Source organism: Diadema antillarum, unplaced genomic scaffold, assembly GCF_040938485.1.
Source record: "Diadema antillarum isolate AM-2024a unplaced genomic scaffold, OU_Dant_1.0 seq00001212_RagTag, whole genome shotgun sequence".
Lineage (NCBI taxonomy): Eukaryota > Metazoa > Echinodermata > Echinoidea > Diadematoida > Diadematidae > Diadema > Diadema antillarum.
In genome coordinates, this window is record NW_027272004.1 from 913,786 (window position 1) to 940,055 (window position 26,270).

Consider the following 26,270-nt stretch of genomic DNA (forward strand, 5'->3'; position numbering starts at 1 on the left):
GGATAGCGTCTGCTGGGATTTGCACGCAAAAAAGTTCCGCTAAGCAAAATGGCGGACGTCACGTGACAATGAGTCGAGCGACGGCGACAAAACGGGTGGCGAGTGATTCTTCTATGTGTAAGAGTTCTGTGCACGAGATCTTCCGAATGGACGCACACTCTCAGTGCGCATGCACGTGAAGAGAGGCCAAAAGAGCCACGCGTCTTCTGGCCTATCTCCTCCAATCACCGCAGCTCGCGGTGACTTTTTTGTTTTCAGTGACAATGTTTGTGTATGATGCGTACACACACACACGTGTCTTAGTGGCAGCTGCATTGTCCCACACGTTTATGGATATAGCACCGAGTCTGGCATTGCGCATTGGCATTGCGGTCGTTCGGAGTTTACGTATCATAAGGGATGGCGATCGGCTGCCTTTAAAACCTTTCCCTCGTTTTGGATACCTTTTTCTGCAATTCTTGCAAATTTGGAGAAAATAATGTGGGTTTTGGAAGAATTATGGGGATTTAAGTTTGTCATTGCAGATTTTGTTGCCAATCATGGTCTTGATCCTGTAACGCTATCATTTTTGGTACAGGACGGCAGATTAGTCATACTATTCTTCAAGGTCCCGTAGATGAAAAACAAGCACATGAACCTATGGTTTTATTTACATCTTTTTTAGGCTTCGGATGGGTCAAAGGTACGGTATGGAAAGTTTGAAGAAAATAACATGGACTTCACTTTAACTGAGGAACGTATTTAAGCGGCGGAATAGATAGCGTAAGCGCGTAGGCGCAATCTGGAGCAGCATTTTCACGCTCACAATTTGGTCAACACGGCTGCTTGCTCGTTCTGGAGCGCCTCATTTTCACGCTCAAAACGGCTCAAACTCGTTCAAGAGACACTCATTTTCACGTTCGACCGCTCGGATTTCCGTTTGGGAGCCCCTCCTTTTTTTCTTTTCCTACAGCGGCACGTACCTACCAAAATTTGGGGCGAGACAGCCATATTATTCGCTCATACTCGCAATTAAATTCAGCGGAATTTGAAAATGGCTGCATTTGCAGAAATTTGCGTAGAATGAAAAATACTGAACCACATTTTTGATTCCGGTATCATTGTATTTTACGGAAGATGCTCATTTTAAATGATGTCAAAAATATATCAATTTTAGAACGTAAGCTACTGAAAATCCACTCCCCCCCCCCCTTTTTTTTTTGGGGGGGGGGGGGGGAACACCCGGTATTAGACGTGAAAATACGCAGCGTTTCACAACCAGCCCTTACCCCCCTTTTTTTAACCTTGGAAGTGGCACACACACACACACACACAATCTGATAAGTTTTCTGTTTTGTCACTCGATTAACCCCGGGAGTGATTCCAGTTAAGCCGTCCCCCTTTTTTTAATCGTTAGATTACCACGTCATGCGTCACAATGTCCTCGTCACCAGAGGCCACAGAAATTTCTCAGAATGGGGTATGGGCTGCGGAACCGAGAGTTGGGGCCAATATCAATCACATTATTCAATCGATAATGATGAAGATCAAATTACTAATACTCTGCTTGTGCAGCTCCCAAGCACTGAAACAACTCACCGTTAGAAATCAAGAAATCCCCAACTGTAGCAGCCTTTTTAAAACAAGACTCAAAACACCTCTTTTCATTTAACTATTAAGTGGTCATTATTGTCAAGCATATCAGTAACTCCTGCAGAGCAGATATTGTTATTTTTGATGTGATCAGTGTAAAAAAGAAAATCACTATTATCATATTATCATTAATGTCAGTCATGTGGTAATATTAATATAATAAAAAACAAATTTACAGCATTGCAAACATCACTTATGAATACCAAGAAAGGGTGACATGGCAATATAAGCTATTAAGCAAATTTATCATGCACTGAGAGCCTCATGAAAAGAAAACATGACTTCACTAATGAAGTATTTAAATTACAAGTAAGACATTGCTGACACCTTCAACTGATTTGTTCAACTGGACTTGTGAAAATCACAGGGAGTGCAGTTTCGTGACTCATCCGTGTCACTTAACACCTCTGACCATGTTGACTGTCTAGAGAGCATCCAACATTGATGAGTGAAAAGGGAGCTAAATGGTTTAAAGAGGAGTCTGACAAGCTGCATTTTATGTGAACGCTAAAGATCACGTCTCATAATTCAAGATTCAAGATTCAAATTTATTTTCACTTCCAACAAATAAACAAAGAAATTATAATACATTGCATATGTGACCCTGCACCTCAAAACGAACATAAAGTCGCACAAACTGATTATGCGTGAGGACTGAAAATAAGTGAAATGGGTCAACCTAGCCGAACTTGACTTTTTCATATTTTCTGAAAGGGTGGGTTTTCTTTTACATTTTGCTAAAATTTGGTGTCATAAAACGGGCAGGAAAGTGTGTCTTTTAGCAGTTTATCTCGAACATTTTTGGTAGAATAGTGTGATTAGGTGTGTCTTTAGATTCCCTTTTTCATTTCTGAAAAACCTTGTCCACACTCTTTACTTTCAACTCTAATAACTTTCGAAAGGATAGTGCTACTGCTGTGAAAGTTGGCATCAATTATGGATAGAATATGTAAATGAGGCATATTTAATTTCAGTTTAATCTGATAATCCCTTCATTGATGTTACTCTGGTGGTTTACTTCCTGTTTTTTGTCCCATTCATCGCACAGCCAGCACGGTTTGGTAAAGATTAAGCGCTTGAATAGACACTGTACTTCAGAGCCTCTTTTCTCAGTTTACACTTTTCCTGAATTTGTGCTTTCTTTCCAATATTTAGATAGGTTAGGAGAGTCCATTTGATTTGAGTAATACATCATTTTAAAACTTAAAGTCTGCTCTTTCAGAATATGGTCTTAACTAAAAATTCATGTCTGGCGACTTTTTGTTTGTTTTGAAGTGCAGGGTCACATATGTACTGGATATTTGTAATACTTGCAGAATGTAATTTGACAAAGGACATAATTATGAAAATGAGAAGTAGATGAAAAAAAATGCAATTATATCCGTGTTGATTATATACATAAAGCGTATAATACAAGTCAACTAAGGATGAGGATGGAAGTGGAGGGTCCCACTAAGAAGCAAAGTTTGTACGATACAGGACCCTCAGAAAATACACATGACAGCAGTATAAAACAGAATAAAACGAATCAATGTCAACTGACATCAAGATGATTGGGAAGGGGAAAAGACAGAAAAGGAAAAAAAAAAGAGAGAAAAAAGGAAGAAAAGGGGGAAAACTACAGCACGTGCCATCATGGACGCAAGCAATCTGGATTCCATAATGTAAAATAAGTGATGAAATACAACCTGGATTGAATATAATGCAAAACACGTTTTTTATACATAATTATGTTGGTAAGAATGCAGGAGAAAGAGAGAATAGACACATCGATATATGCAGAACACTGACAGGAACATAATTACAAGGAGGACTTATGTAAAAAAAGAATGATGACTTGACTGAGATAATAAAACGAAACTAACTCGGTTGGATGATGTAAGATTTCAATAAAAATATTTTTAATTTATTCTTGAAGGAGTTCAGAGATTGAACTGTTGTAATATTGTTGAGTGAATTCCAATACTTTGAATGTGCTTTGAGCCAACAAAGTTCTCAGAAATGGCAAATGGAAGTAATTTGATCGCCTTGTTGGGTAATCGCGAACGGATTGATTTCTTTGAAACATTGTTTCGAATATATTTGGAAGATTATTTTTGTTATAATTATGCATAAATTGTCCTACATTAAACAAATACAAATTGCTATTTTTCAATATTTTATGCTCATAAAATAGTGGGTCAGTATGGGACAAAAATGTAGTATGACATATGATACGGAGTGATTTCTTTTGCAATACACCAAAAGTAATTTATCTAAAGATGTTTTATATGTACATGTTTATCCCCATAGCGCTCTCTGAGGGAGGAGCAGCTTTGGGAGCTCTCTCTCTCTCTACTTCTCTCTTTGAGATATACCCATAATTTTGGGAGTGTGCAAAACATAACCAGTATTTTGGTTATGTATCCTGGAATCTGCTAGACAATTATGAAGTCTGTTTCGCTGTAGTAGAGTGGAATTGCCCTTCAACTTGTTTCTCACTTGCTGGCTTGGACTGTCAATTACCTGAAGCAGCCATACTAGCTGTTGGTCAGTCATGCACACAAACTCTATTCATCGTCGGTACATTGTTCTATGAAGCTGGACCTTCGCCAGTGAAAGTAGTGCTTTGATTGTCTTCTGTGGTGCTGTGATTATCGTCTGTTCATTCACTGCATTTGACAATGGGATTCCTTAGCTGGTTGCTGGAACTACTCCTGTTGTGTAGCCTGTCCACTGAGGCGGATCCCTACAAAACAACCTTAACCTCTTCACATGGCAATTCTGTGAACAATAAATCAAAGCCGGTTATAAAGTACAACGGAAAGAGAATCTGCTACTACGGCAATGCTACTGCAACCTTCAATGTATCATTACTGGTTGCCGGAGATATTGAGGCAAACCCTGGCCCAGATCGAATAGACAGAAAGGAGTGTGAAAACGGCAACAATGAGTCAGACACATTGCACAGGAGACAGTACAGCAGAGCAGCTCTTCTTGATCTCAACCATAATGGCTATGTCTCCTCGCATGTTTGGGCTACTGTGAAGTCACTTGGTATCAGTGTCAAGAAGCCTACAATTAGAGGCACCAGATGCGGTGTCAAAAGGAAGAAGAAAGTGAATACTCCACCAAGCCGTCCTTGCTTCTCAACAACGTGTAAAAGACCCATCGGTAAAGATGACAGGAAGAGAAACTACACACTGGGCCTCATTAACGCACAGTCTGTCAGTAACAAGGCTGATTTTCTGGCCGACTACTTCACTGAACATGATTTTGATATTTTGTGTTTGACAGAGACTTGGTTGTCCATGAAGAAAAACACAGGAAAACTATAGCTGATCTTACAATTCCGGGTTTCAAATTCCGACATGCTCCCCGTCTACATCGTGCTGGAGGAGGAGTAGCTGTTATCCATCGAGAGTCAGTAGACTTGGTGACTTTGTCGACTCACGCTTTCCCCAGCTTTGAGAGTATGTGTTGCGACTTTACACCTCACCACAATTCTTCAGTCTCCATTAAGTTGATTGTGATTTAAAAGCCACCATACAGTCGAAAAAATAAAACAACATCATCAATGTTTCTTCAGGACTTTGCTGATTACTTGTCTGTGTTATCTGCATCCCCTTCAAAGCTTGTGATTGTCGGCGACTTCAATATTCACTGGGACAATCAATCCAATGCAGATACCAAGAAATTTGCAGAAATCATTAAATCTCATGATCTTCTTCAACATGTATGTGAGTCCACACACATCAGCGGACATATTTTAGACTATGTCTTATCCAGAACGGATGAGGATGCTATCAGGTCAGTAGAGGTCTCCTCTTTTCTCAGTGATCATGCAGCCGTGCACTGTGATCTTCATATGTCTAAACCTGCAGTTGGTCGTAAGGAGATAGTATATTGCAAATTGAAGACAATACACCATGAGGCCCTTGCTGAAGACTTGGAGTCATCTGACCTTATTCGTAAACCCGAGACTGACATCGACAAGCTCGCTGATCAGTATGACAGAACATTATCAACTATTCTGGATATACACGCACCCATTAAACGATGTGTTGTTACCACATGTCCACCAAACCCATGGTATTCAGAAGCGATCACAGAAGCAAAGAAGCTGAGGAGGAGACTAGAAAGGAAATGGAGAAAGACAAGACTTGAAGTAGATAGACAGTGTTTCAGAGATCAACGTCTGATTGTCTTGGACATGATAAAGAAGGCAAAAGCATCATTCTACGAGAAGCAGATCTCTGACTGTGTCAGTCAGAGAGATGTCTATAAAGTAATAGACAAGATGCTTCATTATCGCAATAAATCTATCCTTCCAACACATCGTATAGTGACCAAGAGCTGGCAGAGAAGTTTATCAGGTATTTTTCAACAAAGATACAAGACATTCGAGCAACACTTGATGCTGAAGTGCTGACTGGTGGAAATCTTACTACAGCTCATTCTACTGAGAAAGACCACACGCTCAACAGCTTTGACTTGGCATCGGAGGAAGAAGTGAGAAAGATTATAGCTGGTTCCCCGTCTTCTTCTAGCTCACAAGATCCAGTTCCTCCATGGATTTTGAAAAGACACTTACATCTTCGTCTCCCAAGCATTGCACTGATGGTGAATAGATCGCTTGAAACAGGCATCTTCCCCAGCTCATTCAAACAAGCTGTCGTTCGACCTCTCCTAAAGAAGCTCAGTTTAGACCCCGATACCCTCAATAGCTACAGACCAGTGTGCAATCTCAAGTTTATTTCAAAAGTTTTGGAAAGAGTCGTAGCCCAGCGTCTTCAAGAATATTTGGAACTGAATGATTTAAGTGAACCATTTCAATCTGCTTATAAGAGGCATCACAGCGCCGAGTCTGCCCTGATTAAAGTCCATAATGATATACATCAAGCACTTGACAAGAAGCAAGCTGTTTTCTTGGTGCTCCTTGATCTGTCAGCGGCTTTCGACACCATTGACAAGGACATTCTTATCACAAGGTTTCGTTCAATAGGTGTGAAAGGATCTGCTCTTGCATGGATATCTTCCTATTTGTGTAACCGTTCGCAGGCAGTCAGGATCAATGAGTGCATGTCATCCTCCGCTGAACTTCTGTATGGTGTCCCCCAAGGATCTGTTTTGGGCCCGTCATTCTTCAGCATTTATGCAAGTCCCCTCGCAGAGATCGCAAGGACCCATGGCATCCATATACATCTTTACGCTGATGACACCCAGCTGTACACCTCATTCGATCCATCCGATCCTTTAAGTGAGGCCTCTACCAGACATAGACTTGAAGCATGTATTGATGATATGAGGGCTTGGATGATACGGAACAAACTCAAAATAAATGATGACAAAAGTGAATTTATGATAATTGCATCAAAACATCTGGCAGCAAAGGTCCGTAGTCAATCATTACGAATTGGACGTGTCAATGTACAATCTGTGTGAAATTGTAGGAATCTGGGAGTTTATTTTGACCCCGAAATGTCAATGGAGACACACATTACAAACACATGTCGATCTGTATATTTGCAACTACGCAATATTCACAGTATCAGAAAATCCTTATCAAACAAAGCTGCAGCCTCTGTTATTCATTCGTATGTTATGGAAATGCATTATTGTTCAAGGCTTCATCTTACCAACTGGCCAAACAACAGCGTGTTCAGAACTCTGATGCTCGGGTCCTCAGTGGAACATCTCGCTTCTCCAGCATTACCCCAGTTCTAAAAAATCTTCACTGGCTACCAGTATCCAAGAGAATAGAGTTTAAAATTCTTCTTGATACATGGAAAGCAGTACATCTTCAGCTCCAAACTATTTGCAAAACCTTGTTTCAGAATACGTCCCTGGCAGAAATCTCCGTTCATGTAATAGTAAACAATTAACAGTTAAAAGAACAATCTCGACTCTCGGAGAAAAAGCCTTTGTTTCTGCAGCCCCATCTCTCTGGAACGCTCTTCCACTGAGGATCCGATCAGCAGAGATCATCGAAACATTTAAAAAGCTTCTGAAATCACATATGCTCGCATCTTGTTTTGATTGAATTTTCAACGAATTGTTCATTGGGTGTGTATCTCTATCGATCTCTTCTTCTTTTTCAACCTTCTTATGTACAATTATGACTACGATGTATGCTATTCTTTTTTACGTCCCTCTGCGCCTCAGAATAGGATATCAGATCGAAGGCGCATTACAAATGCTGTACTTATTATTACTATTATTATTACTTCCCCACGCGAGAATACCGTAATTTAGATCTGACAATATTAAGGATGAATATTTGTATTTGTATTTATTTATTTACCACTTGTGGGATGGATAGCCCTTTCAGCAAATTGCTGTTTTTCGAAGGGGTCCAACCAAAGTAAAAACAACATAACAATACACAAAACATTCAATAGGGAGAGTAGTAAAAAACAACAACAAATGAAAAAAATGACTGTACAAGAAATACACAAATTTAGCTGAAACAGTAAACAAATATAAGTATACGCGAGGTACATATAAGGAAAAAAAAAACTCAAACAATAAGGAGCAAAAAAAAATCAGAGGTAGGAGGGGGAAAAAAAGAAGAGAGAGAGAAAAAAAAAAGAGCTAAACAAAAATAATATCTCATACATTATACCAAATCAAAATGCCATAAACTCAATAATATAAAGTATTCAATGCAATTGGAATAATCTTCAAATAACGTTTAAAACTCTCAACTGAAACAAATTTACCATATATTATATCTAGGTCATTCCATAATTTTGCGCCACGATAGATGAAAGATCGTATACCATAATTAGTTTTAGGTTGGGGGAGTTTGAGTTTATGTTTGCCAGATCTCGTTACATATGGGGTTTCACGCACATGAAACATACTGCTTAAATATGATGGACAAAAATTATGGGTTATTTGGTACATAACGCATGCTGAGTGTTTTCTCCAACGCACACTAAGTCTTTCTAGTTTAAGTACATCATACAAATTTTGCGAAGGAAATAAATAATCCACATTCAGTACAATCCGAAGTGCCCGATTTTGTAATACTTGTAATTCATTAAGATAGGACTTGTATGTGTTTGCCCAAACTACATCACAGTAATCAAAATTAGGCTGAATAATTGATTTGTAAAACAATAATGCCGTGCGTCTATCAATATACAATCTTATTCTACGAAATAGATATAACAACTTTAACACTTTTTTCTTCACATAATCAGCATGTTGTTTCCAACATAAATTCTGATCAATAATAACACCTAAGTATTTACAACATTCATTTCTCTTTATTTCATTATCATCTATATAAATATGACAACTGTTAAGTACTGTTTGGCACTTTTTCAATCGCTGATGTGTACCGAGAAACATTACTTCACATTTCTTTGCATTCACAGTGAGTTTATTTTGTTTAAACCAGCTGGATAACCTAAGCAAATCAATATTCAATTTCCTGGTAATATCAGTTGGCTCTTTCGATGCAGTAAACAAGCAGGTATCGTCTGCGTACAAAGATAGCTCGCAATGATTTACATTGTATGGCATATCATTAACAAAAATAGAAAATAATAAAGGGCCTAGAAGTGAGCCCTGGGGTACACCACATTTCAAATCAGATTCAGTAGATATATAACCATTCACAGACGTATATTGTTTTCTATCTTCAAAATAATTTCTGAACCACCTCAGTGCATGTTGGCCAAATCCATACATTTCTAACTTCTGCAATAATATACAATGGTCGACTGTATCGAACGCTTTCTTGAGGTCGATTGTTACAAGACCAACAATATTACCTTTATCAATCGCATCCAACCATTTTTCTGTTACGTTTAATAATGCAGTTTGCGTTGAGTGCATTGGTCTAAAACCTGATTGACATTCTGTTAATATCATATTTTCATTCAAAAAATTATTAACTTGATTATATACAACCTTTTCCATTACTTTGCCCAAAATCGAAATAACAGATATAGGGCGATAATTTTCAATGTCTGATTTGTCGCCGCCTTTGTGAATTGGAGTGATGCGTGCGCACTTCCACTGACTAGGTATAATACCAAGTTGCAGTGACTGGTTAAGAATGTGTGTCAGTGGCGGTGCAATAATGGAGGCTATTGGTTTCAGGAGCTTTGCGGGGAAATTGTCTGGTCCAGTAGATTTATTCAATGGGAGGTTCCGTAGTACTTCCTCAGTGTCTTTGGGCAATACCTTGTCAAAAAGGAACTTATTGGTAAACAGTTGGGGTGTTTGGGGATACCTTATTTCCTTCTCCGCAGAGTCAGATGCACTGTGTAGATTAGTACCTATGGTACAAAAATAATCGTTAAATGCATCTGATAATTCTTGTCCAGTTAAATGCTTATCATTATGAACAACAAAAATGGTTTGACTTTCCTTCTTTTTTTCAGGTGCTAAGTATCGTAGGGTTTTCCATACATTTTTCACATTAGAAGCAGCCGTTTCAATCTTAGTCGAAATAAAATTGCATTTTGCTTGACGAATTTTGCTTGTAACCAAGTTTCTGTTCTTCTTATAATTATCCCAGTCACACTTTAATGTAGATCTTCTGGCCCGGGCTTTCAATTTATCTCTTTCTTGCATCAATCTCAAAATACTGTCGGTCATCCAAGGTGAATCTCTTTGCTTAATACGCCTTTTCCGTAGTGGTGCATGTTTATCAGCCACAGTCATGATCGCAGAAGAGAAAATAGAACAGGCCTTTTCCGGATCGTTCGATTGAAATACACAATCAAAATCAATATTATTAACATCATTAAAGAAAAGTTCTTCATCAAAATGTTTAAAACTTCTTCCGGTTTTATATTTATGCTGCCCAATACTACGACATTTGGACCTTCCAACAACACAGTATATCATATAATGATCACTAATAGACGTTTCAATTACTCCACTGTCACATATTTTGTCGTCACTATTACTAAATATAAGGTCAACTGTTGTCGTAGTACTTTGAGTTACTCTTGTGGGCTCATGAATGAACTGTGTAGCATTAAAGGACTCCATGATGTCCACAAGTTTTCTCGTGTGCCAGGGTATACATATACTCTTCACGTCACAATTCAAATCTCCCAATAAATAATAGGACATTTTCAAATCATCAACTTTCATCATTACTTTTTCAAATTCCACAAACAAATCATTACTCGAATTGGGAGGTCTATACCAACACATTACATAAAACGATTTTTGCAACTCAAGTTTTACTTCTATTACAATCAATTCCAACTTATCATATATATCAAATTCATCCTTACGTACAAAAATTATATTGTCTTTTATGAATACAGCAACGCCACCGCCTTGTCTATTTCTATCACGCCGTAATAATGTGTAACCAGGCATACTAATTTCACCATCATCAACCACAGGAGATAAATGAGTTTCACTGAGAGTTATTATATCCATATCAGATGCAAGAGCAAAATTTCTAACTTCATCGATATGTTTCATCAACGATGCACAATTCAAATGAACAATCTTTAGGCCCTTTTGAGATTGTAAATTACTAATCTTACTCTTTACTTTATCTAATTCTTCAGTTGTCACTGCAATTGGCTCAGCGACCGTGTTTGTGGATTCTACTTCAATACAAGAGCTAAGAGAGTCACCAAACGGCAACATTTTCCAGAGACATACATTGCATGCCCAATCATCATTTGACTCAAAAAAAGATCGTGATTCGCTAGAACATTCAAAGTGACCCCAACAATTGCAAAGAGTACACAACATAGCATTTTGGTTATTTTTCACTGATTTTTTACAGAAAATACAAGGATATCTAGGAGGCATAGCAAAAAAAGAAAAAAAAGAAAAAAAAACTCACATTACAAATAAATCAGGGTAAAATAAAAACAGTGCAGAACATCCCAATTTCAAGTATATGGGTATTATATGAATTGGAATATATGAAAAAGCAAACAATAGATCGGCTTTTAGCTTCACACGATAGGGTTACAGGGCATTCAAGTCACTCTGAGTTCGAATGACTCTGTTCATTGTCTTTCCGTTTGTTGCCTTCATTTTCACAATGACACGACCATCACTTGACCACACAGAGAGGACACTTATATACCACAATATAATACAAGCAGGGACGACAAAGGAAAACAAAACTTAAGCTTATTAATCATACCAATATTACGTGAAATAATTTTACATATACTGTCAATATGAAATTTTTAGTGGAAAAGTGAGCAAAGAAAATGGGATTCCATCGGGATTCGAACCCGAGACCTCCGGATTGCTAGACCGGTGCTCTACCGACTGAGCTATAGAAAGCCCTAGTACAGTGTTCGTCCCAGAAACCCTTAATTCTCAATGCTCGGGTGGTCAGAAGCTATAGCAGTGTGTTTGTGTGTGACACACACGCACACACTTGAACCTGGCATAAACCCGAAGGATAATTCAACTTGGGGATAAATGCGAGGGATCACCGAAGTTATACAGCTTTTTGAGTTTGTAACAAATAAGGACAGAATAAACTGACCAGAAAGAATATAAATTATTAGTGGAAAAGTGAGCAAAGAAAATGGGATTCCATCGGGATTCGAACCCGAGACCTCCGGATTGCTAGACCGGTGCTCTACCGACTGAGCTATAGAAAGCCCTAGTACAGTGTTCGTCCCAGAAACCCTTAATTCTCAATGCTCGGGTGGTCAGAAGCTTGTCAACTGTTATTCCAAGAAATATTACATGGGAAACATTTTCGAGTGGAGTACCATCTTAAACAATGTTAACAGGTAATGCTTCAGTAGAATTACTAAAAAGCATATATTTTGTTTTTTCAAGATTAAGAGATAACTTATTTGCTTTTATCCACTTGGCAACATTGTTTAATTCTAAATTCATTGTATTAGCAAGGGTAAGAAGATTATTGTGCGAAAAAAAAATAAATTTGAATCATCTGCAAAGAGAATGAAAGAAAGAACATCTGATGATCTACAAAAAATCATTTATGTAAACATCAAACAACAGTGGACCTAATAAACTTCCCTGTGGCACCCCACATTTAACATTTAACATTTGTGAATTACAACCATTTAGAGAGACATTTTGTTTCCTGTTCATGAGGTAGCTCCTGAACCATTCTAAGGCCTTCCCACGCACTCCATAATGATGTCAAAGAACGGGGACATCGACTCAACCATCGACTCAGATGAGTCAGTCAACTGTTCTCTCCATGAATTTCACAAGTTCAGCTTGAAAGAAGTAATTGCCTCGTGTTTATTGTATGAATGTTTTTAATCTGTACATCGATATGCAAATTATTAAGGTTACATGTGTACCTATAGCAAAACATGAAACCAAATACAACGAACAAAATGAAGTGTTTAACAGCAATAGGAAAGAACTGTGAAATCAGCCAAACGATTGCAATGCTAATCTTCTATTTCTGATTATCACCTTGATGGCAGCTTCAGTTGGTGGCAGCATTTCCATTAATGCCAGGTGTCCATTTGCTGGCATAAGGCTAATCTGGCGGTAGTACAGGGAAACCGGTTGTTCCCCCGGTTGCCATCGCACAGTATGAACCATCAGGCGGTGAAATAAGCCATCTTAATGTAAAACGTAAGACAAGGACAATATCATGGTGTTGATTTTGCGTTCTTGAAAATAGTTTGACTTTACCACCATTTCCATCGTACAAAATAAAAACAAACAAACAAACAAACAAACAAACAAAATCACTAAACATTATTTTTGGGTGCACTATTTTCTCCTTCAATCATTTTCTATACAGAGAGATTTGAAAGAAAATCTGTCCGACGTCAATGAACCACACCGATATGTTTGAGCAAATTTACTTTACTTTTTTTTCTCCCTCCCCTGAAGTGCCTGCAACATGGGAAATTAGGTAGAACCAATGAAATAGTCAAAAAAGTTTTGGCATATTACTTCTGTCAGGAAATTTACGGAGCTTACCTGGCAAGAAACCTTGAAAATCCACGAAACATTTTAACGTTATCTTCTTCTTGATAGCTTCCATGTCTTTCGGAGAGATAGTCAGTTTGAACCTGGACGGGACATAGTACTGCTTCTACAAGCAGAGAACGTAGAACTTAATAACCAAAACATAATGAGGAGCACTCTGCCATGGTTTCAACAAAAACATTTTTAACTTCCCTAATCAAACGTAGTCCTCTGCATTAAGTAAATTGATTGCAAATATGTTACATAAACAAGTTACTCTTGATATCAACCACTGATAGCGTAGTAGATGATCACTAAAGTAGAAATACTTTCGTGTGATTTTCCACGTCAACAATAAATATGACCATCATGAATCCTGTTCGAATCCTGCTCGAGTATGTTCGCCCATGATTTGTTATCATGGCTACCATAGGTTTTCCCGGTCAATTTCATGCTTTTGTCATTCAGCTCCTATTCCGAGCGTTCGATTTCACGCATCTCACGCTCGCAGCACTGAATCAGCAATCCAGTCATTCGAATTCTATAGCCATGTTTAGACGTATTTCTAGTTGAAGTAACATTTTATGGCACAGCAATTAAAATTCTAATTGATGATAATCTTATCACGACCCTGTGTCCACACGACGGTCGTGAAAGAAACTCCTTCGCGAAGATCACCGTGGAGGGCTCACACCTGTAAATAAAATGGACTGTCCCAGACCCCTTCACAAATTCGTACCAAAGATACCAAAATAAATGAAGAAAAAAATTAATTAAAAATCAATGATGTAGTTTGGCAAAAAACTGAATAGCTGTAGATATTGAGTATGAATTCCTCTACAAACTGCATTTTGGTTGGAAGATGAAAGCTTTTCTGATGGAATTTGAGGGGACTATATTTCATTGGGTACGTGTACGGAAAATAGGTGATTTTTTGAGTGACAAGAACTCGTAGTCTGGCTTTGCGGACCCCTGGACAGAATTAGAGCAGAACAACCCACCCTGGCAATCTGATGGATGAAAGGTAATATCTCACTTATTCAGGTTAGTGAAGATGAAACACCTCATTTCTCCCAGCTATTTTACAGAATTTTTTGAAATTTGAATTTTAACACACGTCTCTATGGGGAATTATTTACCCGTGTGAGCCCTATAGAGAATGCACGCAATACATGCAAGTCTATGGGAAGTATTCATCCCATACAAGCTCTGCTGGTTTATGTTGATCTTGTATTGTGTCAGATCTCTCTTCCTCCCTCCCCCTTCTCATCCCTACTCCCCACCCCACCTCCCTCTACCTCTCTCCTCTACCCCCCCCCCCAACTCTATCTTGCTACAATTTCTTTTCTTAATATTATGTTCTTGTGGTACTAGATCTTAGTACTGTAAATAGCAGTCATCAGTATCACACAACTTTGAATGACTTCTTGTATTGTGTATCTTGTATTGTGTCAGATCTCTTCCTCCCTCCCTTCCCCTCCCTAACCCCTCTCTCTACCTCTCTCCTCTACTCCCCCCCCCCCTCTCCTCAACTCTGCCTTGCTACTATTTCTTTTCTTAATATTATGTTCTTGTCACTAGATCTTAGTACATAGCAGTCAGTCATCAGTATCACACAACTTTGAATGACTGTGTTATTTTAATGTATTTCTTTGTTTTGGCTACCACTGAAACAGCTCAAAATACATAGATTTAGTCTGTTTGACAAAACAAAGTCTTATCAAGTACTTTGTAGGCTATAAGGTGATGATGACACACCCACAATCAAGGATAACTGCCTGGATCTATGTATTCATCTTATGAAGAACTGATCAAAACTGCAAGATTTATTGCTAAAAAAACCTAAAGGGCATGATTTTCTAAAAGTGTCCCTTTGAGAAGCTTTATAATCCTTGAAAGTGAAATTTCTCATATGATGTAGGGGCAAATATCATAAAAAACACATTTATGATGTTTAAAAGTCAAATAAGAAATATGACCTCCACTATAGGGCTCACACCTGTAAATAAAATGGACTGTCCCAGACCCCTTCACAAATTCGTACCAAAGATACCAAAATAAATGAAGAAAAAAATTAATTAAAAATCAATGATGTAGTTTGGCAAAAAACTGAATAGCTGTAGATATTGAGTATGAATTCCTCTACAAACTGCATTTTGGTTGGAAGATGAAAGCTTTTCTGATGGAATTTGAGGGGACTATATTTCATTGGGTACGTGTACGGAAAATAGGTGATTTTTTGAGTGACAAGAACTCGTAGTCTGGCTTTGCGGACCCCTGGACAGAATTAGAGCAGAACAACCCACCCTGGCAATCTGATGGATGAAAGGTAATATCTCACTTATTCAGGTTAGTGAAGATGAAACACCTCATTTCTCCCAGCTATTTTACAGAATTTTTTGAAATTTGAATTTTAACACACGTCTCTATGGGGAATTATTTACCCGTGTGAGCCCTATAGAGAATGCACGCAATACATGCAAGTCTATGGGAAGTATTCATCCCATACAAGCTCTGCTGGTTTATGTTGATCTTGTATTGTGTCAGATCTCTCTTCCTCCCTCCCCCTTCTCATCCCTACTCCCCACCCCACCTCCCTCTACCTCTCTCCTCTACTCCCCCCCCCCAACTCTATCTTGCTACAATTTCTTTTCTTAATATTATGTTCTTGTGGTACTAGATCTTAGTACTGTAAATAGCAGTCATCAGTATCACACAACTTTGAATGACTTCTTGTATTGTGTATCTTGTATTGTGTCAGATCTGTTCCTCCCTCCCTTCCCCTCCCTAACCCCTCTCTCTACCTCTCTCCTCTACTCCCCCCCCCTCTCCTCAACTCTGCCTTGCTACTATTTCTTTTCTTAATATTATGTTCTTGTCACTAGATCTTAGTACATAGCAGTCAGTCATCAGTATCACACAACTTTGAATGACTGTGTTATTTTAATGTATTTCTTTGTTTTGGCTACCACTGAAACAGCTCAAAATACATAAATTTAGTCTGTTTGACAAAACAAAGTCTTATCAAGTACTTTGTAGGCTATAAGGTGATGATGACACACCCACAATCAAGGATAACTGCCTGGATCTATGTATTCATCTTATGAAGAACTGATCAAAACTGCAAGATTTATTGTTAAAAAAACCTAAAGGGCATGATTTTCTAAAAGTGTCCCTTTGAGAAGCTTTATAATCCTTGAAAGTGAAATTTCTCATATGATGTAGGGGCAAATATCATAAAAAACACATTTATGATGTTTAAAAGTCAAATAAGAAATATGACCTCCACTATAGGGCTCACACCTGTAAATAAAATGGACTGTCCCAGACCCCTTCACAAATTCGTACCAAAGATACCAAAATAAATGAAGAAAAAAATTAATTAAAAATCAATGATGTAGTTTGGCAAAAAACTGAATAGCTGTAGATATTGAGTATGAATTCCTCTACAAACTGCATTTTGGTTGGAAGATGAAAGCTTTTCTGATGGAATTTGAGGGGACTATATTTCATTGGGTACGTGTACGGAAAATAGGTGATTTTTTGAGTGACAAGAACTCGTAGTCTGGCTTTGCGGACCCCTGGACAGAATTAGAGCAGAACAACCCACCCTGGCAATCTGATGGATGAAAGGTAATATCTCACTTATTCAGGTTAGTGAAGATGAAACACCTCATTTCTCCCAGCTATTTTACAGAATTTTTTGAAATTTGAATTTTAACACACGTCTCTATGGGGAATTATTTACCCGTGTGAGCCCTATAGAGAATGCACGCAATACATGCAAGTCTATGGGAAGTATTCATCCCATACAAGCTCTGCTGGTTTATGTTGATCTTGTATTGTGTCAGATCTCTCTTCCTCCCTCCCCCTTCTCATCCCTACTCCCCACCCCACCTCCCTCTACCTCTCTCCTCTACTCCCCCCCCCCAACTCTATCTTGCTACAATTTCTTTTCTTAATATTATGTTCTTGTGGTACTAGATCTTAGTACTGTAAATAGCAGTCATCAGTATCACACAACTTTGAATGACTTCTTGTATTGTGTATCTTGTATTGTGTCAGATCTCTTCCTCCCTCCCTTCCCCTCCCTAACCCCTCTCTCTACCTCTCTCCTCTACTCCCCCCCCCTCTCCTCAACTCTGCCTTGCTACTATTTCTTTTCTTAATATTATGTTCTTGTCACTAGATCTTAGTACATAGCAGTCAGTCATCAGTATCACACAACTTTGAATGACTGTGTTATTTTAATGTATTTCTTTGTTTTGGCTACCACTGAAACAGCTCAAAATACATAAATTTAGTCTGTTTGACAAAACAAAGTCTTATCAAGTACTTTGTAGGCTATAAGGTGATGATGACACACCCACAATCAAGGATAACTGCCTGGATCTATGTATTCATCTTATGAAGAACTGATCAAAACTGCAAGATTTATTGTTAAAAAAACCTAAAGGGCATGATTTTCTAAAAGTGTCCCTTTGAGAAGCTTTATAATCCTTGAAAGTGAAATTTCTCATATGATGTAGGGGCAAATATCATAAAAAACACATTTATGATGTTTAAAAGTCAAATAAGAAATATGACCTCCACTATAGGGCTCACACCTGTAAATAAAATGGACTGTCCCAGACCCCTTCACAAATTCGTACCAAAGATACCAAAATAAATGAAGAAAAAAATTAATTAAAAATCAATGATGTAGTTTGGCAAAAAACTGAATAGCTGTAGATATTGAGTATGAATTCCTCTACAAACTGCATTTTGGTTGGAAGATGAAAGCTTTTCTGATGGAATTTGAGGGGACTATATTTCATTGGGTACGTGTACGGAAAATAGGTGATTTTTTGAGTGACAAGAACTCGTAGTCTGGCTTTGCGGACCCCTGGACAGAATTAGAGCAGAACAACCCACCCTGGCAATCTGATGGATGAAAGGTAATATCTCACTTATTCAGGTTAGTGAAGATGAAACACCTCATTTCTCCCAGCTATTTTACAGAATTTTTTGAAATTTGAATTTTAACACACGTCTCTATGGGGAATTATTTACCCGTGTGAGCCCTGGAGGGTCAGAGTAGCTTCCGGAAGTGATAGCGCCGCGCACGTAGACCATACGGTTATTTTTTTTTTACAAGCGGCATTTGTCTTCCCCATTCTTGTTGATAAGAATTTCTGAGCGCCATACTTCCATAGCTTCTTCGTCGCGATCGGCTAGGTTAGAATTGTACTTCACGTACACGTGCGCACGTGTACTCGAAAAATGTCATTGCAATTTGACCCCGGAAGTATTACAAAGGTCGCAAGGCATGTAAGGTCATAGATATACTCCGAGGGCTTGTCCACACGGACAATTTACTCCGACCGGCTAGTTGTGGTAGCGAGATACTCCTGAGAAAACTCAGGATGTCTTGGTCGGAGAAAAAAGTCGTGGTAAGTTCCCTCGACCGTAGAAAGATACCACGACTTTGTTCAGTCTGGCACTACTCCCACCTTTCCTCCGACCTTCCCCGACCAAGCTTCCTCCGACCCTTCCTCCTATATAAGTTACTCAGAATAAAACTGCCTTCGTCTGAACACAGCTATTATCGGAGCATTCAAATTCACTGTCGGAACATTAAAATTCACTGTCGGAACATTCAAATTCACTGTCGGAACATTCAAATTCACTGTCTGAGCATTCCAATTCATTTTCGGAGCATTTAGATTTAAGAAAGGAGCACGCATTTCAGCAATCAGCATTCAAATTCAGGTCAAGCTGGCGACGGAATATCGTCGGTCTTTCCAATTCGTGAATAGGCAACCATGTTCCAAATAACTGCATTCAATTTAGAAGAAATCCAGAATGAAGTTAAGTTTGGGGCCGTGTATGTGTGTCTATAGCCATGTGCAGACGTATTTCTGGTCGGAGTAAAACCTATGGCACAGCAATTAAAGTTCCAATTGATATACTTATCTTACCACGATCATGTGTCCACACGACGGTCGTGGGAAGAAACTCTAACATAGCCTTCGCGTGGATCACCGTGGAGGGTCCGCGTAACTTCCGGAAGTGGCGCGCGCGACCATACGAATGTTTGTTTGTTTGTTTGTTTGTTTGTTTGTTTGTTTTACCAGCTGCATTTGTCTTCTCCACTCTTGTTGATGAGAATTTCTGAGCGCTATCTTCTTTGTCGCGATCGCCTAGTATAGAATGGTTCTGCACGCACACGAGCGCACGTGTACTCACAAAATGTCAACATTGGGATTTGACCCCGGAAGTTTTACCTAGGTCGTAAGGTGTGTGAGGTCATAGATACTCCGCGGGCTTGTCCGCACGGGCAATTTACTCCGAACGGCTAGTCGTGGTAGCGAGATACTCCTGAAAAAACAAAACAAAACAAAACAAAAAACAAAAAACAAAAAACACCTCAGGAGTGTCTTGGTCGGAAGAAGAGGTCGTTGTAAGTTTCCCCGACCGCAGGAAGTTACCACGACCTTGTTCTGACGGGCACTACTCCGACGTTTCCTCCGACCAAGACCGCCTCTGTCTGAACGCAGCTTTTCTCATTTAGTTTCGAATATATCGGGATTTATAATTTAGATTGTTTAGTTCGCAGTAGAGGTTCATCTGTTCATTGAAAATTTGAACTAGGGCTTCACTAAAAGGAATATACAGGCACATGTCACTCGGATAGCACATGAAATGGAGGTTCCGTGTGCAAGTGAGTCACAACTCACGCGCGTAAAAGATCCCACTTCATTCATCGCAAAAAGCAGGATGTTTAACCCGGTGAAGTGGTCCCATCTAAAATATCTAAGTGGACGCCATAGAAGATCAGCTATTGCAGCTAAAGATGGGCTATCCAGCCATCTTCTTACATGGAAAACGAAACAAACAAACATTAGGCATAACATAGGCCTGCAGATGAGCATAATACGTTGAAAAATGACAACATTAACATTGTATGCATCTTGTTTGTTGTTTATTGCTATCATAATTATTGGTTTACTTTTGCAGGACTTTGCGAGATCGTTGCGTGTCAGTTTGTCTCTGAATTTATGCTTTGTCATTATGTGGTTAGTATTGGGGCGTTGTCAACATGCAGTATCATCAAGAAATATGATTAGATTTTCGATGTGTTGTTTGGATGCACTGCAGATTGGACCTTACAGTTCAGAATTTACTGAGATCAAAATCAAAGAATACATACACAGGGAACAATGTAAAACCTTTACACAATCATAAATACACTGTATCCAAGCCTTCATTGGTCGTGTATGCCCTTTCTCCTTTCTTTAAAAAGTCTACTCCATTTTCCTCTGTAAATTGATTGCACGAAGTTGGAACCTGATCGCCTGAAAATGAAATTGAATATTCCAAACAAAGCGCATTGCTACTATCACATGACTGTCGCGTGAAATTTAATGCACGGGTAGGAAATGGAATGCTCGCATTTGGAAATTGAACGCCCAATCGTGAATTTGACTTGACGAAAACGAAACAGAACTCCCATAAATGAAATTGACCGCTTGGAACATTTTCGCGTGCGTTCGCTGTGTGAATTCTCGCTATGTGATAGCCAATACGCAAAAAAAAAGAAGTTCGCGGATGTAGTCTTTACGTCAAGATGTAGTGCACTTCCGGGACTCGGCCACTTCCCCTGCGGGGCTTATTTTGCACAGCCGTAGCGTGCGTGTACGTGTACCTACATAATTACCGCCGTGCCGGCCACGGATAGGCGCCAGTACCCGATCCAGCAGGCCTTTGATAATATGATAGCTAGCCCCCGCATTTTCCCTACTAGGCCTTGCATGCATACAAGCTAGACACCGGTACTGCTTGATCATAACGATCGACTTGTACATTAGTCATCTATGCATACCCCCGGATAACGTTGAAAATGCTGCACCCACCTGGATATCGTCATGGAAGATCCTTTTCAAAACTTCAAGAGAATTACTGTTCCCCAGCTGAAAGCGGTTTTTTTTTTTTGGTATTGTTTTTGATGGAAAGCCTTGTCATGGAAAATTACGCAAGCCTGATCTCGAATCACACACGCAGTGGAGTCACCCGGAAACTCAACCCACGTCAGATCAACACATGGCAGCTTCGTATAGTAACTACAAATAGTCGTATTTACAGCAATTTCTTTAGAATGGAAAAAAAAATCATAATTATAGTAATAATAAACGCTAAAATTCAAGTCGAGGAAACAGTAAGTACACGACAGGATACTGTCGGCCGGCTGTTCTATAGCTGTTAGCTGTATGTAAAGAGCATTCGCGTATCACGCGCGTACAAGCGGAAGTGACTTGGTTCCCAAACTATCCCATAATGCACCGTAAATGACGCTTAAATCAACATCCGGGTAATTTATGCGTCATTGGCGGTAGCGAAAATTTGAATTGGAATGACAAAAGTACGAATTTGACCGGGAAAACGTATTATTAAAACACTAATCCATTCAGTGCTAATTACGTTGATGTAGGGCAATCTACAGATGCAATGAAAACATCTCGACGGAAAAAAGGCATGCATTTGACAAATACTGATCTGTTGTCAATTCTTCTGGCGACAATTGCTCCACTGCTCCACTTGGAAGGAGAGGAATGCGCATCAACATCCTTCCCTCAAGTCCAAAACCTGGCACTTCGTATTTCGTGAACTTAAATGATTCCCAAGTTAATGATTACTATGACAAATTTTCGTCTAATAAAGTCGTCACAATGAATACATCGTTTCCTTGAGAGACATGGGTTATATTGGTTGCTATAGTACTAAGTCCTGGCTTGTGACAGTATTACGGTGTTTGTTGTTGTCGTTGCTAGTGGTGGTGGTGTGATGATTATAACATCCACTAACCACTGAATGTTACGATTCTGTCATTATCACCCCATCCACATTGTATGTCCGGTTTCCCCTCTCATAACACTCCTCATCAATCACGTGTCAGCACACATTCCACTGTTATAACTGTCTAACCACTGCGTCTTGATCAAAGATCTCACACACTGACCAATTTCCAAGTAGACTATAACCACTGCACCTCGCCTCTCATCACAACATTAACACAATTGTACCTCTATGCAGCTGATAGTACACACATGTAATATATTCAAGGTTTCTCGGATAAAGATAACTTACCCTCCGAAGTACAACCGAGTAAAGTTCCTGTTTATCAATGTCTATTGCCTATGAGTATGTAGCTACTCAAAAGTATAATATACAACGACACACCACATAATGTATCCCCCCCCCCAAAAAAAAAAAAAAACAACAACAACAACTTACAATGATGATGATGTCGTTGTTATTGTTCGTCATTCATGGAGAAAAAAAAAGAGTGGCAGGGGAGATGGGAAAATGAAAGAAGGAAACGCGTTGTAAGCGAAATGTATACTTTAAACTTTTTTTAACGCTCTCCACATAACTAATTACAGACGAATGGACGGACTACGGACAATCCAAAAACATAATGCCTCCGGCGACACTTCGCGGCGGAAGCTTAAAAAAAAAATACGCACGCCGGACGATGAGGGATCGCAATAGTTCGCCTAAGCCTTTGGCTCAAGTTACCTCAAAACGTGGTCCTTCTGCGTTCTGACGTGGACAATAGGTATAGGCTTGGTAATTGCACATTTACTTGACTCCCTCAAAGTTTATTCCTATTTATGTAATTTTGTTCCTTTTTTTATTGCGTGTGTGCGTGTTCTGGCCAAGAAAGTTGTTAACCCTCAAGGGGGGGGGGGGGCACATTGTGCCCCCTACCAAATTTTCATATGCCACTCCTTCGCCCTTAATCCGATTTCAACCAAATTTGTTGACTTTTCCTAAAATCTTATTGCAAACATTTTGATATATGATTTAGCTATATTTGATGTTGTTGGTTGCCGTGGCAACCATAAACTGACAACCAGGTCGGTCAAATTTTGCATATTTTTTCTGTTCCCATTTCATTTAACAGCATTACAGTGTATGAAATGGGTGTTTCTTGGCTGAAATTTGTTGAAGGAGCAAAATTATTGTGGTCCTGGAAAGTTTTTTCTTATTATTTCTTTTGTTTTTATGTGACAAAGGCATAAAACAATATAAAAGAGATAATTGAAACAATGATATTTCTAAAGATTGCCCTTCTATTTTGTGTTATTTTGATTCTCTCACCCAAGTTATGCCTCTAATATCATTAGTTTATCACATTATCGATTTGAAATCTCAAAATTCCACTATTATGCAAACATGAAATGTCATAATTATACATGTACCCATCCCAAACATTTCATCTAAGGTCTCATAATGTATCATTATGTTGACATGAATAGCGCCCCCATGTGGTGACCTTGAGAAATTTCAACCATAACAAATAATTAGATTCTACTTGCTTATCATTTGTGACAAATATGAAGATGATTGGTCTATAATAAGGCATATATAATGGGGATAAAGAAATTATACAGAAAAATCATGTTTTTAGCATATTTCCTATGTATTTCTTTATATAATGGTAAACAGCGCCCTCCATGGGTGACCTTGAGAAAATTCAAATGTACGGTCATGTAGAGCATGAGTTACTCTACCCATGTGCCAAATATGATGATGATACATCAAATAATAAAAAAAGTTATATGGGGGGGGGGGCACAATGTGCCCCCCCCCCCCCCCCTTGGGCCTGCGAGGGGTCAAAATAGCATGGGCTTAACAGGGTTAAGCATTTAGAAAGGAATCAAAAGGCCGACACCAGGGACATGCGCTGCCGGACTGTTGACAAAATGTATCTACTACGAATATGAATGAGAACCACTTTCTACATGAAAAAAAAACCCAACAGGGATGAAATTCTATTTAAAAAGTAAGTGTGGCCGATTCGTTTTAACGAAGACCCACGATAATTCAAGATATTGCAAGAGATACTGTAGATACCGTAATACAATTATGTACCACATTATCGTCTGTATACACTCTTTTTTTTTTCTTAAATTGTCTTCATAAACAAAACCTTTTTATTGCATAAGGGTATACAGAGACATATCTATCACAAACTACTCATAATCTCGGATCAAGATCGATTTTTTAAAGAAATTCAAGCAACCGTCATTTGTTTGTGCTCCATGCGTGAAACGTATATTTCGGTATCTGATGGTCATGCGGATATCAAGAGTTCCATCAAGTTTTAGACATCTGCCTTGAAACATTTCTTTTCGTGTTTGTATTTTTTATTTGCGCTTTTGATAACCGGACGATATTGTGCACCTGAAGAAGTGCTTGCTCATCCCTGCAGATTAAATAGAGTTTGGATCATGTTTTCCTAAATTATTCATCATAGCAGTCTTTGAATGCCTTATATTTGCGTGCCGTCATTAATTTCTAGTGTATCCGGTAACATCGCTCCAGCCACGGCTATTTATTTCACTTAACTTCAGAACATTTGAGAAATAGGAAACCCGTGGAAAGGGTAAACAGGAATGTGGTAACAACTTCGATTAATTGTGTACACAAAAATTACCAAAATTAAATGTTTCTGTTATCAAAGAGTAAAACAAGATATTATTCTGGAATAACTTTATATTTAATGACCGGTTGGATACATCAGAATATGAGACTGTGACGAGATTGCGTTTGAATGACAAACTAGAAAATCCAAAATTATGTTGGCTGTTTAGGAAAGGTTCCCCGAAAACATTAACGAAACTTCAAAATGTCCTGAGTCCCTTGTTTTCATCCAATTTTGATCAATTATTATTTCTTATTGTTGTGCTAATATATGTGACTGTGCACCTCAAAACGAACATAAAGTCGCACACACTGATTTTGCGTGAGGACTGAAAATAAGTGAAATGGGTCAACCTAGCCGAACTTGACTTTTTCATATTTTCTGAAAGAGCGGGTCTTCTTTTACATCATGCTAAAATTTGGTATCACGAAGGGCAGGAAAGTGTGTTTTTTAGCAGTTTATCTCGAACATTTTGGGTAGAATAGTGTGATTAGGTGTGTCTTTACAATCCCTTGATCATTTTTGAAAAAAACCTTGTCCACACTCTTCACTTTCAACTCTAATAACTTTTGAAAGGATAGTGCTACAGCTTTAAAAGTTGGCATAAATTATGGACAGAATGTGTTAATGAGACATATTTAATTTCAGTTTAATCTGATAATCCCTTCATTGTTGTTACTCTGGTGGTTTACTTCCTCTTTTTTGTCCCATTCATCGCACAGCCAACACGGTTAGGTAAAGGTTAAGCGCTTGAATAGACGCTGTACTTCAGAACCTCTTTTCTCAGTTCACACTTTTCCTGAGTTTGTGCTTTCTTTCCAATATTTAGATAGGCTAGGAGAGTCCATTTGATTTGAGTTATACATCATTTTGAAGCTTAAAGTCTGCTCTTTCAGAATATGGTATTAACTGAAAATTATATGTGACACTGCACCTCACAACAAACAAAAAGTCGCCAGACATGAATTCTTAGTTAAGACCATATTCTGAAAGAACCAGACTTTAAGCTTTGAAATGATGTAAAACTCAAATCAAATGAACTCTCCTAACCTATCTAAATATTAGAAAGAAAGCCCACACTCAGGAAAAATGTGAACTGAGAAAAGAGGCTCTGAAGTATAGTGTCTATTCAAGCGCTTAATCTTTACAAACCGTGCTGGCTGTGCGATGAATGGGACAAAAAACAGGAAGTAAACCACCAGAGTAACAACAATGAAGGGATTATCAAATTAAAGTGACATTAAATATGCCTCATTAAAACGTTCTG

General features: G+C 38.6%; 1 protein-coding gene across 1 annotated transcript in view; it reads right to left on the reverse strand.

The window, feature by feature from the left end:
* Nucleotides 1-26,270, reverse strand: part of LOC139744793 (cyclic GMP-binding protein C-like) — a 95,037-nt gene that overhangs the window by 26,024 nt on the left and 42,743 nt on the right. The gene's annotated exons all lie outside the window — the stretch shown is intronic.